This window comes from Acipenser ruthenus, chromosome 6 (assembly GCF_902713425.1).
Source record: "Acipenser ruthenus chromosome 6, fAciRut3.2 maternal haplotype, whole genome shotgun sequence".
In the NCBI taxonomy this organism is placed as follows: Eukaryota; Metazoa; Chordata; class Actinopteri; order Acipenseriformes; family Acipenseridae; genus Acipenser; species Acipenser ruthenus.
In genome coordinates, this window is record NC_081194.1 from 16,957,955 (window position 1) to 16,979,328 (window position 21,374).

At 41.1% G+C, this 21,374-nt stretch overlaps 1 pseudogene; it reads right to left on the minus strand.

The window, feature by feature from the left end:
* Positions 1–21,374, minus strand: part of LOC117411262 (laminin subunit alpha-2-like) — a 67,381-nt pseudogene that overhangs the window by 27,985 nt on the left and 18,022 nt on the right.

Below are 21,374 nucleotides of genomic sequence, written 5' to 3' on the forward strand. Positions count from 1 at the left end.
AAATAGGAGAAAAACAAAAGCTGAAAATATTTTATAGCTGCAACTAAAGATGTTTTAAAGTATTTCAAATACTTTTTTAAAATATTGCTTTGAGGATGATTTATTTTAATCAAATTAAACTGGTCTCCTTTGAAATAAAAACTAATCCGTTTTAAAGGAGAGAGAAATATCTGCGTGGGTTCTAATTTAAATATAAACCACCAGATGAAAATGAAAATGAAATACAATTAGCAGCTTTAAATGCCATTTGTTTCTTTTTCTTTCTATTTGTTCAAACATGAAAGTTAATGTGATTAAAAGGACCACAACAGTTGTACCTGTTCAAACAGCATAACTCAAAATAATTATCTTTGCTAAACGTAATTAAGCATTTACTCTTAGGCACACATTTCATTGTTATTCTTTCAGTTTGGATCAGTTTAGAATATGTATTAGCAACAGACCAAAAGTTAAAAGAGGCAATGCACTGATGATATCTTTCAGGATCACATTCTAATTGAACTGCAATACCTTATTATCAGAGGTAAACACCATATTCTTGTATGGCACACCGCACACATTTTTGCAAATATCTGAAGAACCGGTTATCCAATTGTCATGAAACTTGGTATTAAACATTACTTAACATAGGTTGAAATCCTAGGGATGTATTGGAGTGCCTATATGTCCACACATCTCTCCATATGTATGTCAGACTTACATTTTTGCATAGATACGGAGAACCGCTTGTCAAATTATTTTATATAGTGAGAGGAGCCTGAGCGTCCATCACCCAAGTGGGAGAAGCTCGAGCGTCCAGCGCCCAGAAGGGGGTAGCCAGAGCATCTAGCGCCCAGAAGGGGGTAGCCAGTGCGTCCAGCACCCAGAAGCAGAGGGAGATTGCCTGCTGTTTCAGCCTCCACCAGCAGAAGAAGATTACCTGCTGTTTCCGCCTCCAGCACAAGAGGGAGAAGCCCCGCCGCGGTCTCCAGCGCGAGAGGGAGAAGCCCCGCCGCGGTCTCCAGCGCGAGAGGGAGAAGCCCCGCCGCGGTCTCCAGCGCGAGAGGGAGAAGCCCCGCCGCGGTCTCCAGCGCGAGAGGGAGAAGCCCCGCCGCTGTCTCCAGCGCAGGAGGAACACTCCCACCTCCACCGCTAGAAGGAGACTACATGCTGCTCCTGCCTCCATCACCAGGGGGAGAAGTGGAGCTCCCGCTGCCGCCTTCTTGGCCGGGGGGGATCCCCTCCCAGCGTCACCTCCTGAGGATCCACACCTGCTGTCGCCTCTCGAAGGTCCGCTGCTACCGTTGCCTTCGGAGGGACCGCTCCTGCACTGCCTGGGGATGCCTGTTCACCATCGCCTGGGGGTGCCTGCTCGCCATCACCTGGGGGTGCCTGTGCGCCATCACCTGGGTATGCCTGTTTGCCATCGCCTGGTGAGGTCAGCTCACCTAGGGATGCCTGCTCGGCATTGCCTGGGGAGGTCAGCTCGCCGGGGATGCCTGCTTGCCATTGCCTGGGGATGCCTGCTCGTCATCGCCTGGGGATGCCTGCTTGCCATTGCCTGGGGATGCCTGCTCGCCATCGCGAGCTCATCCGGCCCAGACGATTTGTTTATTTTAAGAGCTCCTAGTCCCATTAACACTTCTGCCTCTGTTATGCTAAAGTTATTTAAAACTGGATAGGAACAGGTCGACATGTGGGGCATGTTGTCTGTATCCTCCTTTGCAAAAACTTGTGAAAAGTAACCATTTAATATATTTGCATTTTTTTTCTCTTCATCTATGATGTTGCCACTTGTATATATTTTTGTGAAGCTACCTTCAAATGTATGTATAAAGTATTTTTTTTTTGTTTCAGAATGGTTTGTGGTAGGAGAATGTTTGTTACTAGTATTATTATTCTATAAATTACTGTAATCATCATTGTTGCACCTGATTATATTTTAATTAGGTGCAACAAGACCCTGCAATTGGGCCTTTTTCCTACTTCAAAATGAAAGAAAATGGTTTGATTAGGAAGATAAGAAATATCTGTTAAAATTAAAATAGGAGCTAAACTGAGGACTGTAGAAAAAAAACTAAACATTTACATTATATATCCCAATAGCATGGATAACAGGCTATTGTGTATCCACTTTCATAGTTCATAAAAAAAGTATTACATTTTACAAGCATAGCATTCCATTAGGCTTGTATTGTGCTAAACACAGTAACAAACAACTCCCAAGCACAGCAAGCAAATAAGACATTAAATTTCAATCAATTTGCTGTTTTCCCTTTACAGAGTATGAGCCAGATTCTCTAATCCAAATTCTCATTAACGCGTTTTTTGTCTGAAAGGAAAAAAAAACACCATTGCAATTCTGAAATGTATAAGTCACTACATTTTTCTGGTTTGGAGTCTTAATTCGGTGTTTATCTTTTCTGAAAAAATCATGCTAATGTGCAATTGGCTTTGAGAATGTAGTCCTATGTTTTGAATCAGTTTAGACATGGGGGCTCAGTGTACCTTTAGAAGCTTGCAAACGGTCCTTAACAAATTTGTCCAGGTCTTCTGCCCTTTTGCGAGTCCTTTCAGCATCTGCATTTGTTTGCTGTCGATCTGCAGATATGTTGGTTGCCTGTAAAATAATTAAGAATCCAGGGTATGTGAGAAGGTCTGACAGCATTGAGGAAATACCAAAATAAAGCTTTACGCTGGATCATACTTCAGACTCCGACAATTTCTGGTCGGAGTCGAGGGTTTTCGACCCTGTGTGACAGGTCGGAATTACGTCCTCCACACTCTTGCGACGTGCGTCTTCTTTGGAAAGTCGTACATGCGTCTGTGAGCTGAAATTGCATGGCCTCGGATGATGATGAAAAATGTCAACATTTGCTGCATGGTCGTACGCTGGTAACCATCATAGAGCAAGACTTTGAGGAACTTTTAATAGAAGAAGTTTGTATGCATCCACATTTATGAGGTATGGCATTCCTCTGCGACAGACGTATGAACCAAACCTTTCTTTCATTGAGTGGAAAATGAAGGGAAAGGGGGAGTTAGGGCACCTAAAAGGGACAGCGAAATGACCTCAATTGTTTTGACCTACCCTGCTTAGAAGCTCACCCATCTCTGTCATCAGTGTGCCCAGGTTGCTGCCAGCCAGTTGGAAGAGTCGCTCTGGAGTTCGCTGAGGTGATAGATGATGCTATGGAAGAAAAATACTCAGCATGTTGCGTCAGATTTAGAGTTTACGGTTATACGCAGGGGTTGACATAACTGGTGCTCACACCTCCACAAAGCCTTGATATAAAAGTTATGTTCTTCTCACTTAACTTTCAGATTAAACTGACATTCATCAAAGCATGGCCTCGGTAACATTTCACAGTTCCACACACACAGGCTACAGAAAGGGCATCTTATATGTGATTGGTAGTGTTGGCTCCAGAACTATCTGCCTCCTGATATGAAGTGATCAGTAATGTCTTCATTTTCAAGTGATGTCCTTTAAGCAAACTCAATGTATATCAGTATTCTGCTTTTCAGCTTGTTTTGTTTCAGAATCTGTAAGGTCTTAGTTTAATATATATATATATATATATATATATATATATATATATATATATATTAAGTAAAAATTTTCTATATAAAAACATTTTTCACAGCATAATATCTGTGCATTTTCCCAATATACATGTTCTTAATCATCATTTATTAATATAATTAATTTAAATGGAGTAATTTGGTTGCTTAATGACAACATTCAACCCTCTAGATTTGAATAAAACATATTTTTGTATGTGTTTATTGTACTATTATACCTGTTCTTATTCATCATTTATTACTACAATTCATTAACAAAGTCACTGTTACCTCTAGTGGTCATTTTCATGCTGGCTTAATTGCAGAAATTCCCCCTTACTCCTGCTTGCTGAGAGACTAATTAGGTGCACACATAATGGAATAAGTGACAGACAAAAAATGAATATAATACAAAGCCAGGGAGTTTAAAGTATTCTTTATCATAATTAGATTTGAATTCCTCCACTTATAAAATAGAAAAAACAACAACAACAAAAACACAGATTTGAGTCACATGTTCACAATTCTGATAACATTAATGTACCTTTAGTTCCTGTGTGATGTTTTCAAATCTGTTAAGCACTTCATATGGGAGAGGCAGCGGGCCAGTCAGATTGACACTCATAACCATGCGACCAAGGCTGTCCAAGTCATTTAAGAGAAGTCCAGTACATTCGTCAACTAATAAAAAGGAATATGTTGGAATGTTAGGTGTAGGTACAGACCAACCACATACACATGAATGTGTCAATTAATAAATTAATACATCAGGGAATATGTACATTAATTACTCAATTAATTTAACAAAATATGCACATTGTGCAGAATGGCCACCTGTTTAGCCGAAATGCTGTGTTGTTGTTAGAATCACCTTGTCATATTTATTTAAATACCAAAAGCTTTCTAAAGAAAACCCTTAGGAGCTATATTTCTACTACAAGATGTCCTGTGATGGAACAGCAGCTGTCATTCAGGTGCCCTGCTTTGGGAGCAATGGCCACTGCCTACAGACGATGCTAATTAACACTATGCATTCAGGGTAAAACAGCTCATGTGAGTGAAGGAATGTTTCGATTTGAGATGCGCACATCAGCTCTGATTTCATTGATTGTTCTCCCTAGACATGAGCGACATTGCCACGGGTGCTCTGACCTCGACTGATGTGAAAATCTTACATCATCTTACAATGCACTATACATTGTTATAATATGTAGCTAAATTGTCTTTTTTTTAAGTAGCTAATTGATGATGTAATATTTTTGCAGTATAGGACATCCTTGCATGCCAGTTCAGTTTGGAGCTAAATGCTTATTAGTTCACAGCAATATAGAAATGCACAGGTTAGAGCATTTAACTCCAAATTAAATTTGAAACAAACAAAAACATATTGTATTTTACAAAATGTAAGCAATAAAAAATACAGTATTGGGCTTACATATAGTAATGGCACACCTGGAGTAAGATTTGGGCTACTTTAATAAGAAATTCAGGGATTTGTAACATACTTAATACTTAGGCATGTGTATTCTTCCACATAACTTTTTACCAGGCTTGTTTGAGCCAATTTGATGGTAAATCCAACATTGAACACATGTGATTAAACACATTATTCAGTGTCTTCAAACACACGCAGATATCAACAAAACATACCTCTGGTTGCAGCAAAATAACATCTAGAAAATAAAGAATAACTACAAAACATAAAACATGAAAATGCAATCTAAACCACTAGGAGAGTAGGATTTCAAAAAGGTACAGTATTGTGGCCATTATGGCATCTTCCAACAGGTGGCAACAATATCAAGTCTTTACAATGTATTTCCCGACTTGGAGAAGACTGACCAATCTGGAAAGATGTACTGCATCCAAATCAGGCTGCACTTAATGGTATGATTGAAAATAGTATTGTATGTATTTGTGTTTAAAACATGGATTTTTTTTGTTAAAAACCCAGATTGGAAGGGACTGGGTGTTTCTTTGTTTTACATTTAGTTTTGTTTAATTGCTGCCAAGCATGTAATGTAAACAACAATTGCCTGACTCCTGACTCCTCTTCTTTTCCCACCACAAGCCAGCCATACCTTTCCTTTCCATAGGCCAAAAAATTCAGAAAATCCTGTAAGCTGTGAAAGTGGTAAATAGTACTGTATTGGTGCCCTGAAATGTCAGTGATATCTACTGTATAAAAGGTCAGGGAGAGGCAAGCAAATACACAGATAGAGACTGGTTGCAAAATCAGTACCATGTGTTCACAACCCAGTGCTCCACAAAAGGACCAAACCCTCTTGTGTGTTTGTGTAAGTTGAGTCACAACAATATCTTATTTTGCCCTGTGACAGGATGGCAGAGGATACTGTCGTTCTCAAGACTCAGAGGCAGAGTATTTTAGAAATGGGGGTTTATTTTTAATAAACCAAAACATAAATAAAACAAAGAAATGCCACACGTCAAAATAAAGGCCACAATGGCCAAAATAAAGATTTAAACAAAACAGAAATATCTTAAACTAAATATACAAAACTCACAGTCATGAAAACCAGCAAACACACAGGCCCCAGCCTTCAGTTTTTCTCCTTTGTTCTCCCCCCCTTTCTCCCGTGCTGCAGCATGGCCAGCTTTATATTGGCCAGCTGGGCCAATTAAACAATTAATAATATAATCCCCCAATTTGGTGATTGGGATCATGTGTTTAATTGGCGGCCATTCCTTCTCTGGTCTGTAGCTCCACTCCAGAGCCAGAATGGTCGCCCATCACGTGACCCCTTCCATTAAAGGGACAGGACAACTTTGTCCTGCCACATGCCCTCATAACCATAAACTGCACCCCTAGTTTGTTAATGCTGTTACAAATAATCTGCTGAGCTTCACACACATGCCACTCCATGCATTTATCTCAAGGAAGTCTGGTAGTTCCTTGTTTGCACTGGCATTGGCCAGTGAGCTGATCACATGGCAGGGGCAGGGAGCCAGTGGGGTCACACTTACATTCCTGGCAAGAGTTACCGGGACTTCTGGGGTCGCCATAGAAACCAGGGGAACACCTGTGTACAGAACAGATGAATACTATAGTAAATACTGCAGGATTTGATGTTTGTTTTTAAAACACTTTCTTTTAAGGGTATTGAACACAATAGTTTTATGGACTGCTTTATGCATTATCCATCTTAGAATTTAGCCCAGAAAGAATAATATCTGTAGTTCATTATGCTCAAACTTGCTGCTGCTCAGGTTCAGAAGTTGCAGGCGTCCTACTAGGAGTAATGCCTGAGGATCTCTTCAGAAGAGATATAATTAATTAATAATACATTCTAAATTAAATAATACTGGTGTTGTGCAGAGTGTTGAATAACAAACTACATTAATGAAACAATTATATTTTCAATTTATTAAAACTAAAAAAAGATTGCACTGCGTTTGAAAAATGAAGACCATGGGAACCTTGCCTAATTTCAATTTAATGTTGAGTCCTTCCTTTCGCCAAAGCATTCTAATAATATTGCTTTTATTGTTTTGGGGCTTTTTTGTAACTATATGAGCCACTATGTATTTTTGAATAGTATGTTTGTTTCCTACATTCAAGATGTATCTAGGGCAGCAGTGTGGAGTAGTGGTTAGGGCTCTGGACTCTTGACCAGAGGGTCGTGGGTTCAATCCCAGGTGGGGGACACTGCTGCTGTACCCTTGAGCAAGGTACTTTACCTAGATTGCTAAAATGCATATTGACAAGCCACAATCCTTCTGGGAGAATGTCCTTTGGACAGATGAGTTAAAACTGGAGCTTTTTGGCAACTCACATCAGCTCTATGTTCACAGACGAAAAAATGAAGCTTTCAAAGAAAAGAACACCATACCTACAGTGAAACATGGAGGAGGCTTGGTTATGTTTTGGGGCTGCTTTGCTGCGCCTGGCACAGGGTGCCTTGAATCTGTGCAGGGCACAATGAAATCTCAAGACTATCAAGGCATTCTGGAGCGAAACGTACTGCCCAGTGTCAGAAAGCTCTGTCTCAGTCGCAGGTCATGGGTCCTCCAACAGGATAATGACCCAAAACACACAGCTAAAAGCACCCAAGAATGGATAAGAACAAAACACTGGACTATTCTGAAGTGGCCTTCTATGAGTCCTGATCTGAATCCTATCGAACATCTATGGAAAGAGCTGAAACTTGCAGTCTGGAGAAGGCACCCATCAAACCTGAGACAGCTGGAGCAGTTTGCTCAGGATGAGTGGGCCAAACTACCTGTTAACAGGTGCAGAAGTCTCATTGAGAGCTTGTGGCAGTCTGGCTCGCAGTGGTGATGTGGATGACGTCACGGACCAGGAAGTAACTCAAACCAAAACAGTGGATGGGCGGTTGAAGCTGAGTGCTGGTGCACTCAGCGTATTTAATAAACAAAACAAAAACAAAAGATTTAACAAAACACCAAACAAAAGGGCACGAGGGCCGAACGAATAAACAAACAAGTAAGTTTCGTGCTGGATACTCCAGCACGTTTTAGCAATTGTTTTCTTCCTCTCTCTCTCCCGTTCTCCACTCTCGAACACTCCACCCCCGAGTGCAGAGTGCTGCTGGTTTATATACTCTGGCCGAGGGATTTAACTAGTTGGTAATTATCTTATTATCCCCCGGCCAGAGTCTGCACGCGTTTGGTAAGGATGCATGACTGTCAGCTAGTTAAATAATCAGTAGCTGATCAGCCATGCATCCTCACGAGGTTTTTAAATATAACAATAAAAGACGCGGCGCTTTTACCCGCGCCGCAAACAAAAATACAAATAATAATAAATAGGGGCGGGACACTCCGCCACACATGCCCCCCCTTGTGCGCAGCACACATGGCCTTTTCGGCCACCTCCCCCCTTAGTCCCCAAAGTCCCGGTTAGCAGTCCCGGCGCAGGAACAGGGGCAGCAGCGGACCAAAGGTGGCGGCCACGGTGGGATGTCCTCCTCCCACCCAAACAGCCGTAGCGTTCCAATGGCCCGCGCACCGGCCGGCTCCTCTGGCCAAAAAAATTTTGGGGGTGGTCTCCAGACCTGCCCCCCCTTCTTCATGGCCGGCCACCCTTTCTCCTGCAGCGAAATTGCTGCGGGGGAAGCTGGTCTCCTGACCTCCCCCCCCTTCTTCATGGCTGGCAGCTGCCCTTCATGGGGCTCCAGCCACAGTATTTCCTGCCGCGAAAGTGCGGCTGGGGGAGCTGGTCTCCTGACCTCCCCCCTCCTCTTCACGGCCAGCAGTTCCCCTCCGTGGGGCTCTGACCACATGATCTCCGGCCGCGAAAGTGCGGCTGGGGGAGCTGGTCTCCTGACCTTCCCCTTCCTCTTCATGGCCAGCAGTTCCCCTCCGTGGGGCTCTGACCACCCAAACTCCGGCCGCGAAAGTGCGGCTGGGGGAGCTGGTCTCCTGACCTCCCCCCCTTTCTTCATGGCCGGCAGCTCCCCTCCGTGGGGCTCCGACCACAGTGTAGTGACCCCAGGCGAAGCAGGATCCCTGGCGACCCCAGGCGACTGCAGCGGCAGCGGACCCTCGGGAGGTGAACTCGGGAGGGGAGCCCCTGGCCATGGAGGCGGCAGCGGGAGCTCCACTTCTCCCTCGTTCTCTGTAGCTGGTGGCTCTCCAGGTGATGCGGAGCAACAGGCAGCCCCAGGCGATGCGAAGCAGGCATCCCTGGGTGGTGCGAGGCAGGGCAGGAGCAGTCCTTCCCATGACGGTGGATGTGGAACCAGCAGGTATTCACCCTCTGCTGGTGGAGGTGGGAGGGGAAAGCAGTCCTCCCACGGCGGCTGAGGCGGAACCAGCAGGTATTCACCCTCTGCTGGTGGAGGTGGGAGGGGCAAGCAGTCCTCCCATGGCGGTTGAGGCAGAACCAGCAGGCATTCACCCTCTGCTGGTGGAGGTGGGAGGGGCAAGCAGTCCTCCCACGACGGTGGAGGCGGAACCAGCAGGCATTCACCCTCTGCTGGTGGAGGTGGGAGGGGCAAGCAGTCCTCCCACGGCGGTTGAGGCAGAACCAGCAGGCATTCACCCTCTGCTGGTGGAGGTGGGAGGGGCAAGCAGTCCTCCCACGACGGTGGAGGCGGAACCAGCAGGCATTCACCCTCTGCTGGTGGAGGTGGGAGGGGCAAGCAGTCCTCCCACGGCGGTTGAGGCAGAACCAGCAGGCATTCACCCTCTGCTGGTGGAGGTGGGAGGGGCAAGCAGTCCTCCCACGACGGTGGAGGCGGAACCAGCAGGCATTCACCCTCTGCTGGTGGAGGTGGGAGGGGCAAGCAGTCCTCCCACGGCGGTTGAGGCAGAACCAGCAGGCATTCACCCTCTGCTGGTGGAGGTGGGAGGGGCAAGCAGTCCTCCCACGACGGTGGAGGCGGAACCAGCAGGCATTCACCCTCTGCTGGTGGAGGTGGCGGAGGCAGAGGCAGCTCTTGCTGCTCTGCTCCTGGTGATGGTGGAGACAGAAGCAGCTCCTGCTGCTCTGCTCCTGGTGGTGGTGGAGACAGAGGCAGCTCCTGCTGCTCTGCTCCTGGTGGTGGTGGAGGCAGAGGCGATGGGGCGGATGCTGGCCACTCAGAGGGAGGCTGTGGCGGTGCTGGCTCCCTCTGCTGTGGCGGCTGGGCTGGTGTGTGCCGTGCTCCCTTCAGCAGCATAAATAGAGGCTGCTGGGGAACACCAGCATCCTGCCCTTCTCCCCCCCAGAAAAATTCAGGGGGTTGAGCCTGTAACTCCTCCCCTTCTGGCTCTTGGGACTGCAGCTTGGGTCCTAGGGCTGTGGAAGCCCCGACTTCCCTCTCTTCGGGCCGTGGACACACCGACTCCTCCCTTTTGGGCTGTGGACGCACCGACTCCTCCCTTTTGGGCTGTGGATGCACCGACTCCCCCCTCTTGGGCTTAGGACGTTCGGGCTCCTCCCACTCAGGCGCAGGACGTTCGGGCTCCTCCCACTCAGGCGCAGGACGTTCGGGCTCCTCCCACTCAGGCGCAGGACGTGCGGGCTTCTTTGCCTTCTTAGCACCGCCCCTCCTTCCCTTCTTCGGGACCAGCAGTTCCACCTCCTGCCATGGAGGGGGTTGGTCGGGTGCTTTGTGCCCGACCTTGCCGACGGCAAAGCACCACTCCTCCCCTTTGAGGCAGGTGAGGCAGGTTTCCTGATCCACCTGCGGCGATGGTATGGCCTTCAGGTGGATCCACTCCTCCGCAGTCTCCACCTCACCTCGATCAAAGGCCTGCACAAAGAGGGGGTCTTCATATGGGCACACCTCAGGGAGGTGCCCATACTCCAGGCAGGCGAGGCACCATGTAGCCCCTCCTTCCTTCAACTCCCTCTGATGCGCATGCCACCTCTCCATATAGGCGTCCACTTCATCCATTTTTTTTTTTTTTTTCAAACACAAAAAACACTATTTGAAAAAACGAACACGAAAAAAACTTCCTTTGCTGTTCCTGGTCCGGCTGTTGGAGGCGTTGTTTATCCCACTTCTGACACCATATGTGGCAGTCTGGCTCGCAGTGGTGATGTGGATGACGTCACGGACCAGGAAGTAACTCAAACCAAAACAGTGGATGGGCGGTTGAAGCTGAGTGCTGGTGCACTCAGCGTATTTAATAAACAAAACAAAAACAAAAGATTTAACAAAACACCAAACAAAAGGGCACGAGGGCCGAACGAATAAACAAACAAGTAAGTTTCGTGCTGGATACTCCAGCACGTTTTAGCAATTGTTTTCTTCCTCTCTCTCTCCCGTTCTCCACTCTCGAACACTCCACCCCCGAGTGCAGAGTGCTGCTGGTTTATATACTCTGGCCGAGGGATTTAACTAGTTGGTAATTATCTTATTATCCCCCGGCCAGAGTCTGCACGCGTTTGGTAAGGATGCATGACTGTCAGCTAGTTAAATAATCAGTAGCTGATCAGCCATGCATCCTCACGAGGTTTTTAAATATAACAATAAAAGACACGGCGCTTTTACCCGCGCCGCAAACAAAAATACAAATAATAATAAATAGGGGCGGGACACTCCGCCACAGAGCTACAGAAAACGTTTGATTGCAATGATTGCCTTTAAAGGTTATGCAACAAAATATTAGGTTAGCGGTCCCATCATTTTTGTCCATGCCATTTTCATTTGTTTTCTTATTTACAATATTATGTTGAATAAAAAATCAAAAGTCTGATTTCTATTAAATATGGAATAAACATTGGTGGATGCCAATTACTTTTGTCAGTTTCAAGTTATTTCAGAGAAAATTGTGCATTCTTCGTTTTTTGTGGAGGGGTACCAACAAATTTGAGCATGTCTGTATTCTGATTTGTTTTTAATACATTGAAATATCACATATATACATATTTATAATACCAAACCCTTACTGTGGTGATGGTCTAACCGTTCCTTACCGGTCACAGTACTGCCCTTCATATCCTGATGGACAGGAAGTACAACGGATATCATGAAATCCCTCCATGACACAGGTTGGGCTAAAGCTAAAAATAATAATAGCAGGTGAGTTAGTGAAAACACGCTAAGCCATATGCCACAATGACTATACAGTGACGAACAGCAATGGTTCATAAAGGAAGCTTCACCACACAGACACTTACTTGTTGCTGGGGATGGGAAGAGGACAGGCACAGGGGTGGCAGTCATCAGGGGAGCCTCTTACTACTCCATAAAATCCAGGAGCACATCGCTCACAGCGGTCCCCAACAGTGTTGTGACGACAATTCTGAGGAGGAAAGATCATCATAAATGCAAACATTCATGTAATGTTATGTTCAGCATCCAGCTCATGACTTTTGTTTGATAAAAAATGTCTACCAAGGCATACATTTTGGAAAGTAAGTAATAGTAATAAGCACCTGACAGATGGGTGTTTCGGGGTCACAAATTTCACTGTGGCCATTGCACTGACACCGGACGCAGCTCCCAATACCAGAGCTGGATGCTTTACTGCTGACTCTCGAAGACAGTCTGTAATACCCTGCAACACATTCCTGAGTACACACAACATCAACTTAATTTTTAATATTGTAATATGAGAACAAAAAAACTTACAACTGTATATAGAAGGGTGAATGGGACAAACAACATTAATTTGCAGAAGTACAATGGGTAGGATTAACAAATATTATAATAAAATAATATTAATTTATTATTTCAAATGTTTGTTTTTTTTAAATACACAACACAAGTTCTTGAATATATGACAATATTTCTACATTTCAAACTTTGTTTATGATAAATAACTAGTTCTGGAGAAAAGGACACCCAGAAATAACCTAAGGTTGACACTGAATTATCTAAACCTCTCTGGTGACGCACATTTTTGTTCAGACAATCATGTTCTGCATAATGGAAAGGTGCACATTTTGTGTAGTTGCAGTTACCTCACAGGAAAGTCCAGAATAGCCTGGGGGACATTCACATTTCTCAATCTGGTAGGCACGCTCACTCTCAAAAGTGCTTTCTCCTTCCTCAGCTACTTCCAAGGAAATCTCTGAAATTCTGGGTGATAATAGGTTTATTAGTACTACTGTCACTATACAGATACAATATAATTTTATATGTGTGAGTAAGAAATCTGGTCTCAAAAACTGCAAGACTGATTATCCTTAAATTCACTTTATAGATGCTGAATAAGGAATAGGAATACTTATTAACTGTAGTAAGAACAAATGCTTTGATAAGATACTTTTATAGGGTCACATTTGACGGAATTAACTTTTTCTGAGGTCCACAAATCAAAACAGTGTTATAGTTGAAGATTACATGTATTGTAGTATTCACCAGTTTTATCGCATGTCTATTGAAAGCGTGAGTATATCGGCAGTTAAAACTAATTATTATTAAAAACAGCTTTTTGCAGAAAATGTCTCCGTATAACTTATACTGGTAGATATGGATACTGTACTATATACATTATCTGTTCAAACAATTACTCTGTTTTTATGGTTTGAACAGATTACAGAGCCTTTTCACATTACGTTGAATACGTAAAGGGGAGAATGTTTGAACACCTTGCACCATATTGAAAGAATGTCAAACTTAATTACCCACTAAAACAGTCCACTATTGCTAAATAATTTGTATTGTAGGTATGCAACAGATCCAATATATACTTTACATAAAAATAAAAATAAATAACACTACCTGCTTTGTCTCATTAAGTTTCCATAAGAGGCCTTGATCAGGATATACTCAATATTAAACAAAACATCCATGAAGTCTTCCCGAGTCATGGTCCTGACATCACTGGAGCCATGGAACTTCCAAATGTTCTGAAAACAATGAAAAATGTATTGATATATATTACATGAGTACACATTGCACTGTTATTATGGGACTTTTTTGTGTTTGTTATTTTACCTCAATCATATCTATCTTATGTCTGGTCAGCTGGCCAATCTGAAGCGCAGGCATGTGGTGTACGATAACTTTATCCTTATTGGCACCTCCTCTTATTATAACCTGTGGTTCATAGGTGGAACGCCCTGTTTTATCTCTTGCCTCAAAGTAAATGGCATAATTTAGCTTACCTCCATAGGCTGTGATCTGAGGGGACAAAAAGAGAAACTTAGAAACACATGTAAAACACACTGCATGGGCACATTACATTGAACATCAGTGTATTATCACAACATGGTGTGGCCTCTATGAAACTACTGGGGGCTCAGACTAACTAATGCTTATTTTGTTGTATTCATTTTTTTTTTCATAAACTCTTGGCACGTATGCAGCTTCATTTGGAAACCAAAGTTTAAAAATTTGGTGCAATCTAGGTTTTGTTGTAGCTCAAGGAATATAAATTGCCAACAAGCAGTGCTGGGGAAGTAACTTTTAAAAAGTTATCCGTTACAGTGTCAAGTTACTTGAACAAAACTGTAACGTTACAGTAACTTATTACTTTGAAAAAATGTAACTAGTTACAGTTACAGTTACAAATAGTTACCCCTCAGGCAAAGTTTACATTTTAAAGAGATATTTTGGTTTAGTTGGGTCAGGCTACAGCTGTAATGTTCTTTGTAGATCCAGCAATCGAACCCCTCATTTAATGATATTAAAAGTGTGTTCATGTGATGTGTAAGGTTGGTTTTGCGCTGTTAAAGCTCTTTCTGATTTCCATGCTCTACATTAGCCGTAGTCCTTGTTTTTAAATGTAAATAACAGTAACTATGTTATTTTTTCCCATAACATGGAATGCATTACCACGTTTATGTCTTTACCTTTAAAAAGGAGCCATTACAGTTACAAGTTACTGAAAAATGTAATCAGATTACAGTAATATGTTACTCCCCAACACCCACAAGATACATAGCTCTGAAATGTTTACAGCACATCATTTTATAGTAAATTCTGAAATAGGGCTGTCATTTCAGAGAAACCTATCCAGCAGTTTGAGTTAACAACTTGTTTGCAGCAAAATCAGCTTAACATGAAATATTATTTGATTTCTCTATGTCACCTGAAGGCGTTATCTGGCGTTATAAAGAAAAGCAGCAGCCCCAGTCAAATCAAATCTCAGCAAATAGTAGCTAAAAAAATAGGAAAATTACCATTGAGCCTTGAAACTGTTCTGGTAGTTTCCAGTAAAAGGGTTCAGAGAGAAGGTCTCTGGACACCAAGTCTACATTGGCCACAATCTCAGGGTGTTGGAATGAAACACCATTGGTGGTTCTTCTCTGATTCATTTTATCCACAAGAGGTAGCACCATCTGGTCAGGCTTGAGTGATAACTAGGTAAAACAAAAGGCACAATATGAAGTTTAACTAAATTCATATTTGCAAGAATACAGCAGGGCCCTTGGTTTGTCTTGTTTTGACCATGATTGGGTGGGTTGTACTTAAACACCATCTTGTTGTACTGCTGCAATCGCATGTCTTTTTTACCAAAGAGCCTTTTGTTTGGTAAAAAAAGACATGCGATTATGCGATTATGAGTGCATGTGGTTTGTCTTTACTCACCTTTAGTTGTGACTGGTGAGTCAAATAATAAAGAAAACATACCACTTATGTAATTAGCTTTCACTCATTTAAATAAAAAGAAAACCAGAAAATGCACAAATTGTCAGTCCTTCTAAATTATACAAGGCAAAGAGGAAAGAAACAAATTACACAGTATTTACATAAAGAACACAGCATGTTCCTCTCACTATTTCTGCAATCTCGTGATTCAGTGAATCAGGGAGAATACTCAGAATTTCAATAAATAAAGCTGAAGATTTGGAAGATTTTTACAAACAAAATTCGATTCACTTTTGGCTGACTTCTTTATGTGTCTTTTTTGAGGTTTCCATTTCTATAAAACTGGTTTTCAAGTGGCCTATAAAGATGTCTAGAAATGGTTTCCATGGACACACCAGGCTGGAGGGTAGAAACAAGATATTGGTCTGCAGTCGAATAAGCTATAGAGTACTTTATTAAAAAAAAACACTACTTTACGTTGATTACTGCTACCAATCAATATATCACAATCTGTTTTTATTCTTTGTTTCCACTATCCCTTGTAAAGGTTTACTATAGTAAAAGCATAGCAAAGTGTAATAAAATATAGTGAAAGCATGATAAAGCATAGGTAATCATTGTAAAGCCCAGAGATTGTTGTAAAACAAATTTATGAAAAAAAAAAAAACACTGCAAACCATGTTAAACTATGATAAATGCAACCATGGGAAAAGCATGTGAAAACTATAAAATTACTGTGAACATTTACTGTGGTAAACTTTTATAAGAGATTACCTTCCTACTTTATCACAACATGTATTTGTTAACAGCAAATTGAATGGGGTAGATAATTGTAATGCTGTTGAATAAGAGCAAGAAACATTTCTTTTCATTTCAATTTTTTTATATATGATGATATATTGCTCTCGACCACAGAACATGGAGCTTTCTAATCCTCCCCTTTTTTTAATGCAAACACGACACATCACAAACAAACCCCATTCACCAGTACCAAACTGAGTTTAAATGCAAAATTACAGGCACTGTGGCAGGGCGAGGAGCTAATCTAGGAACAGTGAAGGCGATTTGCCCAGTCTGACCTGGATCATTTGTTTGGTGTTTTGTGTTCGTGATTTTTGTTTTTGTTAAAACCTTTATTTTGCTCTGTGAGCAGTGTTTTTGTTTAAATATTTATTTTATTTTTGTTATTTAAATAAACGGCACACACCGCTTCTTTTGCCCTGCAGTACTGCCTGTGTGTTTTCTTCCTGCATCTGTCCTGACGTCATCACTTAGTCATTCTGTCACAGGCACATTATTTAAACAGTTGTAGCAACACGTGGGGACGTATAACGTTATATATTTTTGGTGCCACGTTACTTACTCTTTAATGGAAACAGCTCTGATTAAGTTTTCCTTCTTTTGACAGAGTGCCAATAGACCAAATTAAGTTTTTCCTTATGATTAGAAAATATATGTAGAGTTTGCAACTTGTAGTAAAGCAGTATTTAGTAAGACAAAAAACATTTTTATACACCAACACTCTTAGCACATAAACAGACCTTGGATTTAATATGTTGTGCTGATATTCTCTCCTACACAGAAGTTTGACACCCTAAAAACCTACAAAAAGAGCTTTGATTGACAGTGACAAGAGATATAGGGAAATTTCATGTTTGAGATTTGAGGAGATTTTGGAGTATAACCTTTTTAACTATAAAACAGATTTTAGAAACCATGTAAACTTGCAATTTTTACTGCAAGGCCATTTGGAGGTGGCATTGAAAAGGATGAAGAAAGCACAGACAATAGGACATTTTAACTGGGAACAGGAAGCCATGTGAATTCAATATCTGTGAATCTAGCTGTTGGAAAGAACAGCTAACTGGAGATAGGCTGAGGTCCTAAAGAAATGAAAAATACCCCCAAAAGCTTTGAATTCAACAATACACTAATTAATTGGTATGAAAAAAATGGGGTTCACACTGAGCACAAGCCCATATAATTTGTTTTTCTCAATTTGACTCTGGAGCTACAGTACCAATGAAATAAAACATTAAATCAGGCTGAACTAAAGATAACCCAGTATCTTCCATCATTTTTACATTCATCACATGAGCACAGTAACCTGATATGAAGTCTGGTTTCACACTGTCACACAGGTCTTCTGAGCAAGAAATCAAAATCATCCTAGGGATAGGGAGGTGTAGTTGAGACAGTTGTTTTTTGTTGTTTGCATCCAATTGTGTATTTAAACTTAGTACATGTTTTTCAAATTACTGGTAATTGTAAATAAAAAATGAATTGCCTGTCTTTCTTTAGGCTTCCTGCCAGGAAATAATAACCGATCACGCAAGAAGGTTTGAGGCCAAGTTTAAATGTAACAACCAATTCAAAGCATTCTTTCCCATTCAGCTAAATTGTTGCTGTGTACCTGAATTACTGAACTTATAATAATGAAACTTAAGTGCTGTGCAAATTAAGGTTTTCTGGTACATGTTAGTGTATAGTGCTTTAAAATTTGATGTAGATCTATTACAAATGTACTGGTAACACTTTATATTAAGGTGCTGCTTATTAATCTTTTATAAATACATAATATATACTTAATAAATATGTTATACTGTGTTAATAAAGCATTATAACCATACAATATAGAGTGTTAATAAAGTTCATAACCATACAATAGCCATTATATTATATATTTATAAAACATTTATAAAACATTAATAAGCAGCACCTTAATATAAAGTGTTACCAATGTACTTGAAGAGTAAGTAGCGGGTTTCTGAAAAAATATAGCGTCATATGTCCCCATGTGTTGCTACAACTGTTTAAATAACGTACCTGTCATTTTTCTTTTCGTTGTTAACATCCTGACAACTTTTTTACAACTATAACTTTACACTTTGCTGTATGCCATACATTGAACAAGTCACTTTGAGTATAAGCGGCGGGGTTCTGACACTTATAACTTTAAAGTCTGTTTCAAAGCTCTTTTCATAATGTCCCCTCTAGTGCACTGGAATTTGAGATCTATCCTCTAAATCACTGTAGGAAGAGCGATTAAAAAAAAAAAAACATACCAAAAAGTGCTCTGGCTTTTTTGTTCTGTACCACATCATGGATCGTTATTGCTGTGTTACCTGTTTCACAGTGTGAGCAATAATTCTTACACTATCAGTGCACTAGAGTGGCCATTTTGAAAAGAACTTTGAAACAGACTTTAAAGTTGTAAGTGTCAGAACCTATACTCTAAGTGACTGCCTAGTTCAATGTATGGCATACAGCAAAGTGTATGTAAATCAATCAATGCTCTCAATAGCCCCTCTCCAAGTGACTAACAAGATCCTACTGGAAATGACATAACACATTACACACTTCAGTAGTTTCTTACTCACCCACATACGAATCAGTCCCTTTGCTTCTGTGCACTTAGTAGTCATGCCGAAGCAGTAGCATTTACTGCAGCCCAGTGGATTTAATGTGCTGAGGCCAAAAGTGCCAGTCTTACATCTGTCACAGCGAAGACCCTCTACATTTTCCTGTAAGAGAAATGCACAAGTGACTAAGAATATATTTGTGTTTTCAGTTTAACTCGTCAGTCACAGTCAGTAAATGTACAATATGCTGAAGTTGTAGCAGAAAGGCAGTAATACAGTAACTGGAGTCTAGGGGGGAAGATGATGGAGTAAATGTATATGACATTAACTCGTCAGGTTCAAGTGGGACCTTGAACCTGACGAGACATAACTTTAGTCCTACCAATATGTGAAAGTGTTTGGAAAATATAATATGCTGTGGAAAATAATAATTGTGTGAAACGACAATAAATAGTCATATCCTCTCATACATCTAGTACAGTAAAACTAACTGGATCCTTATGTTGCTCATTAATAGCTGACATTTGTCTGTCCTTTAATTATTATTATTTCTTAGCAGACACCCTTATCCAGGGCGACTTTTTACCTACAAATACCCATTTATACAGTTGGGTTTTTACTAGAGCAATCTAGGTAAAGTACCTTGCTCAAGGGTACAGCAGCAGTGTCCCCCACCTGGGATTGAACCTACGACCCTCTGGTTAAGAGTCCAAAGCCCTAACCACTATTCCACACTGCTGCCTTTAAGGGGTTACAAGGTCAGTTCTGGAACTTAAAGTTCCATTTAAAGTTAGGTACAGCAGCTATTGTGTGTGTATGTGTGTGTATATATATATATATATATATATATATATATATATATATATATATATATATATATATATATATATATATATATATAAGCCATCACTACTAATAATTACAGGCTGTTTGGCAGATTGTCAAAATGTCACACTGCATTGTTAACTGTCAAAGTCATCATTGTCAGTAAGAGAAAAAAATGCCAGTAAATTGAATGCCATGTCATACATATTTATATTCAGAACACCCACAAAACCTACGAAGCTAGTATTTTATTTACTTATTTTTATTTATTACGATGATTTCCAGTGCTCAGATTGTCTACCCTGCTTGCACTCTGTCCTGGAAGAATCCCCTAATACTGCAGATTACACTTCATGCTCAACTAATACTTGGCCACTATTGAGAGGCTGCCGACAACTGCCACAATTAGTGCCAGTTCCAATTGATGGTTTTATAATATGGACACCTGTCTGCAAGAAACTGGGCTAAGCAGCCACCTGTTCATTATCATCTTGGATTGGAAAAGGAAAAACAACCTTGAAGTGAAAGCTGTTTTTAAGTCTTTGCCAATCTATTCCCATTAAACCATCCTCTATTTCACATGTAGATTAATCAATGCAATGTGCAATGCTAAAGTGCTTAGATTATGTTGGGAAAATGACAAGCTATCTGATATCATACGTTGATCTCTGAGGCACTAGGTTGTTGGTTGAGCTCTAAAAGTCTACTGTAATTTTTTGGGTATATAGCCCTATGGCACATGACAGAGCTGCCTCTTGTAAAATGCCTTATACATACCACTGTAGTCATCTCATAGTTTCTCATTTTTTCCAAATATAAATGGGTAATACAGTATTCCCTGTATTGCTACCTGATTTACAAACCCAAAAAACGTGAAGGGCACAATTTATTGAGTAACTTAGTACTGTATGTAAAAAATAATTTAGTGGATTGTCATCCCTCAACAAGCTTTTTTCATAGTACAGATTCAACAAAAGTGAATTGAAAAGGGAAAGACTGGCTGATCCGTGAATTATATATATATATATATATATATATATATATATATATATATATATATATATATATATATATATATATATATACAGTGCTGTGAAAAAGTATTTGCCCCCTGTCTGATTTTCTGCATTTTTGCATATTTTTGACACTAAATGTTATCAGATCTTCAACCAAAACCTAATATTAGATAAAAGGGACCCTGAGTGAACAAATAACACAAACATTTGATACATATTTTTTATTAAAGAAAGTTATGCAACACCCAGTGCCCCTGTGTGAAAAAGTAATCGCCCCCTTAGACTCAATAACTGGTTACGCCACCTTTAGCAGCAATAACTGCAACCAAACGCTTCCTGTAGTTATTGATTAGTCTCTCACAGCGCCGTGGAGGAATTTTGGCCCACTCCTCCATGCAGAACTGCTTCAACTCAGTGACATTTGTAGGTTTTCGAGCATGAACTGCTCGTTTCAGGTCCTGCCACATCTCAGTGGGGTTTAGGTCTGGACTTTGACTAGGCCATTCCAAAACTTTAAATTTCTTGTTCTTCAACCATTCTGATGTAGACTTGCTTGTGTGTTTCGGAGCATTGTCTTGCTGCATGACCCAGCTGCGCTTCAGGATGGCCTGACATTCTCTTGAAGAATTCTCTGATACAGAGCAGAATTCATGGTTCCTTCAATGATGGCAAGG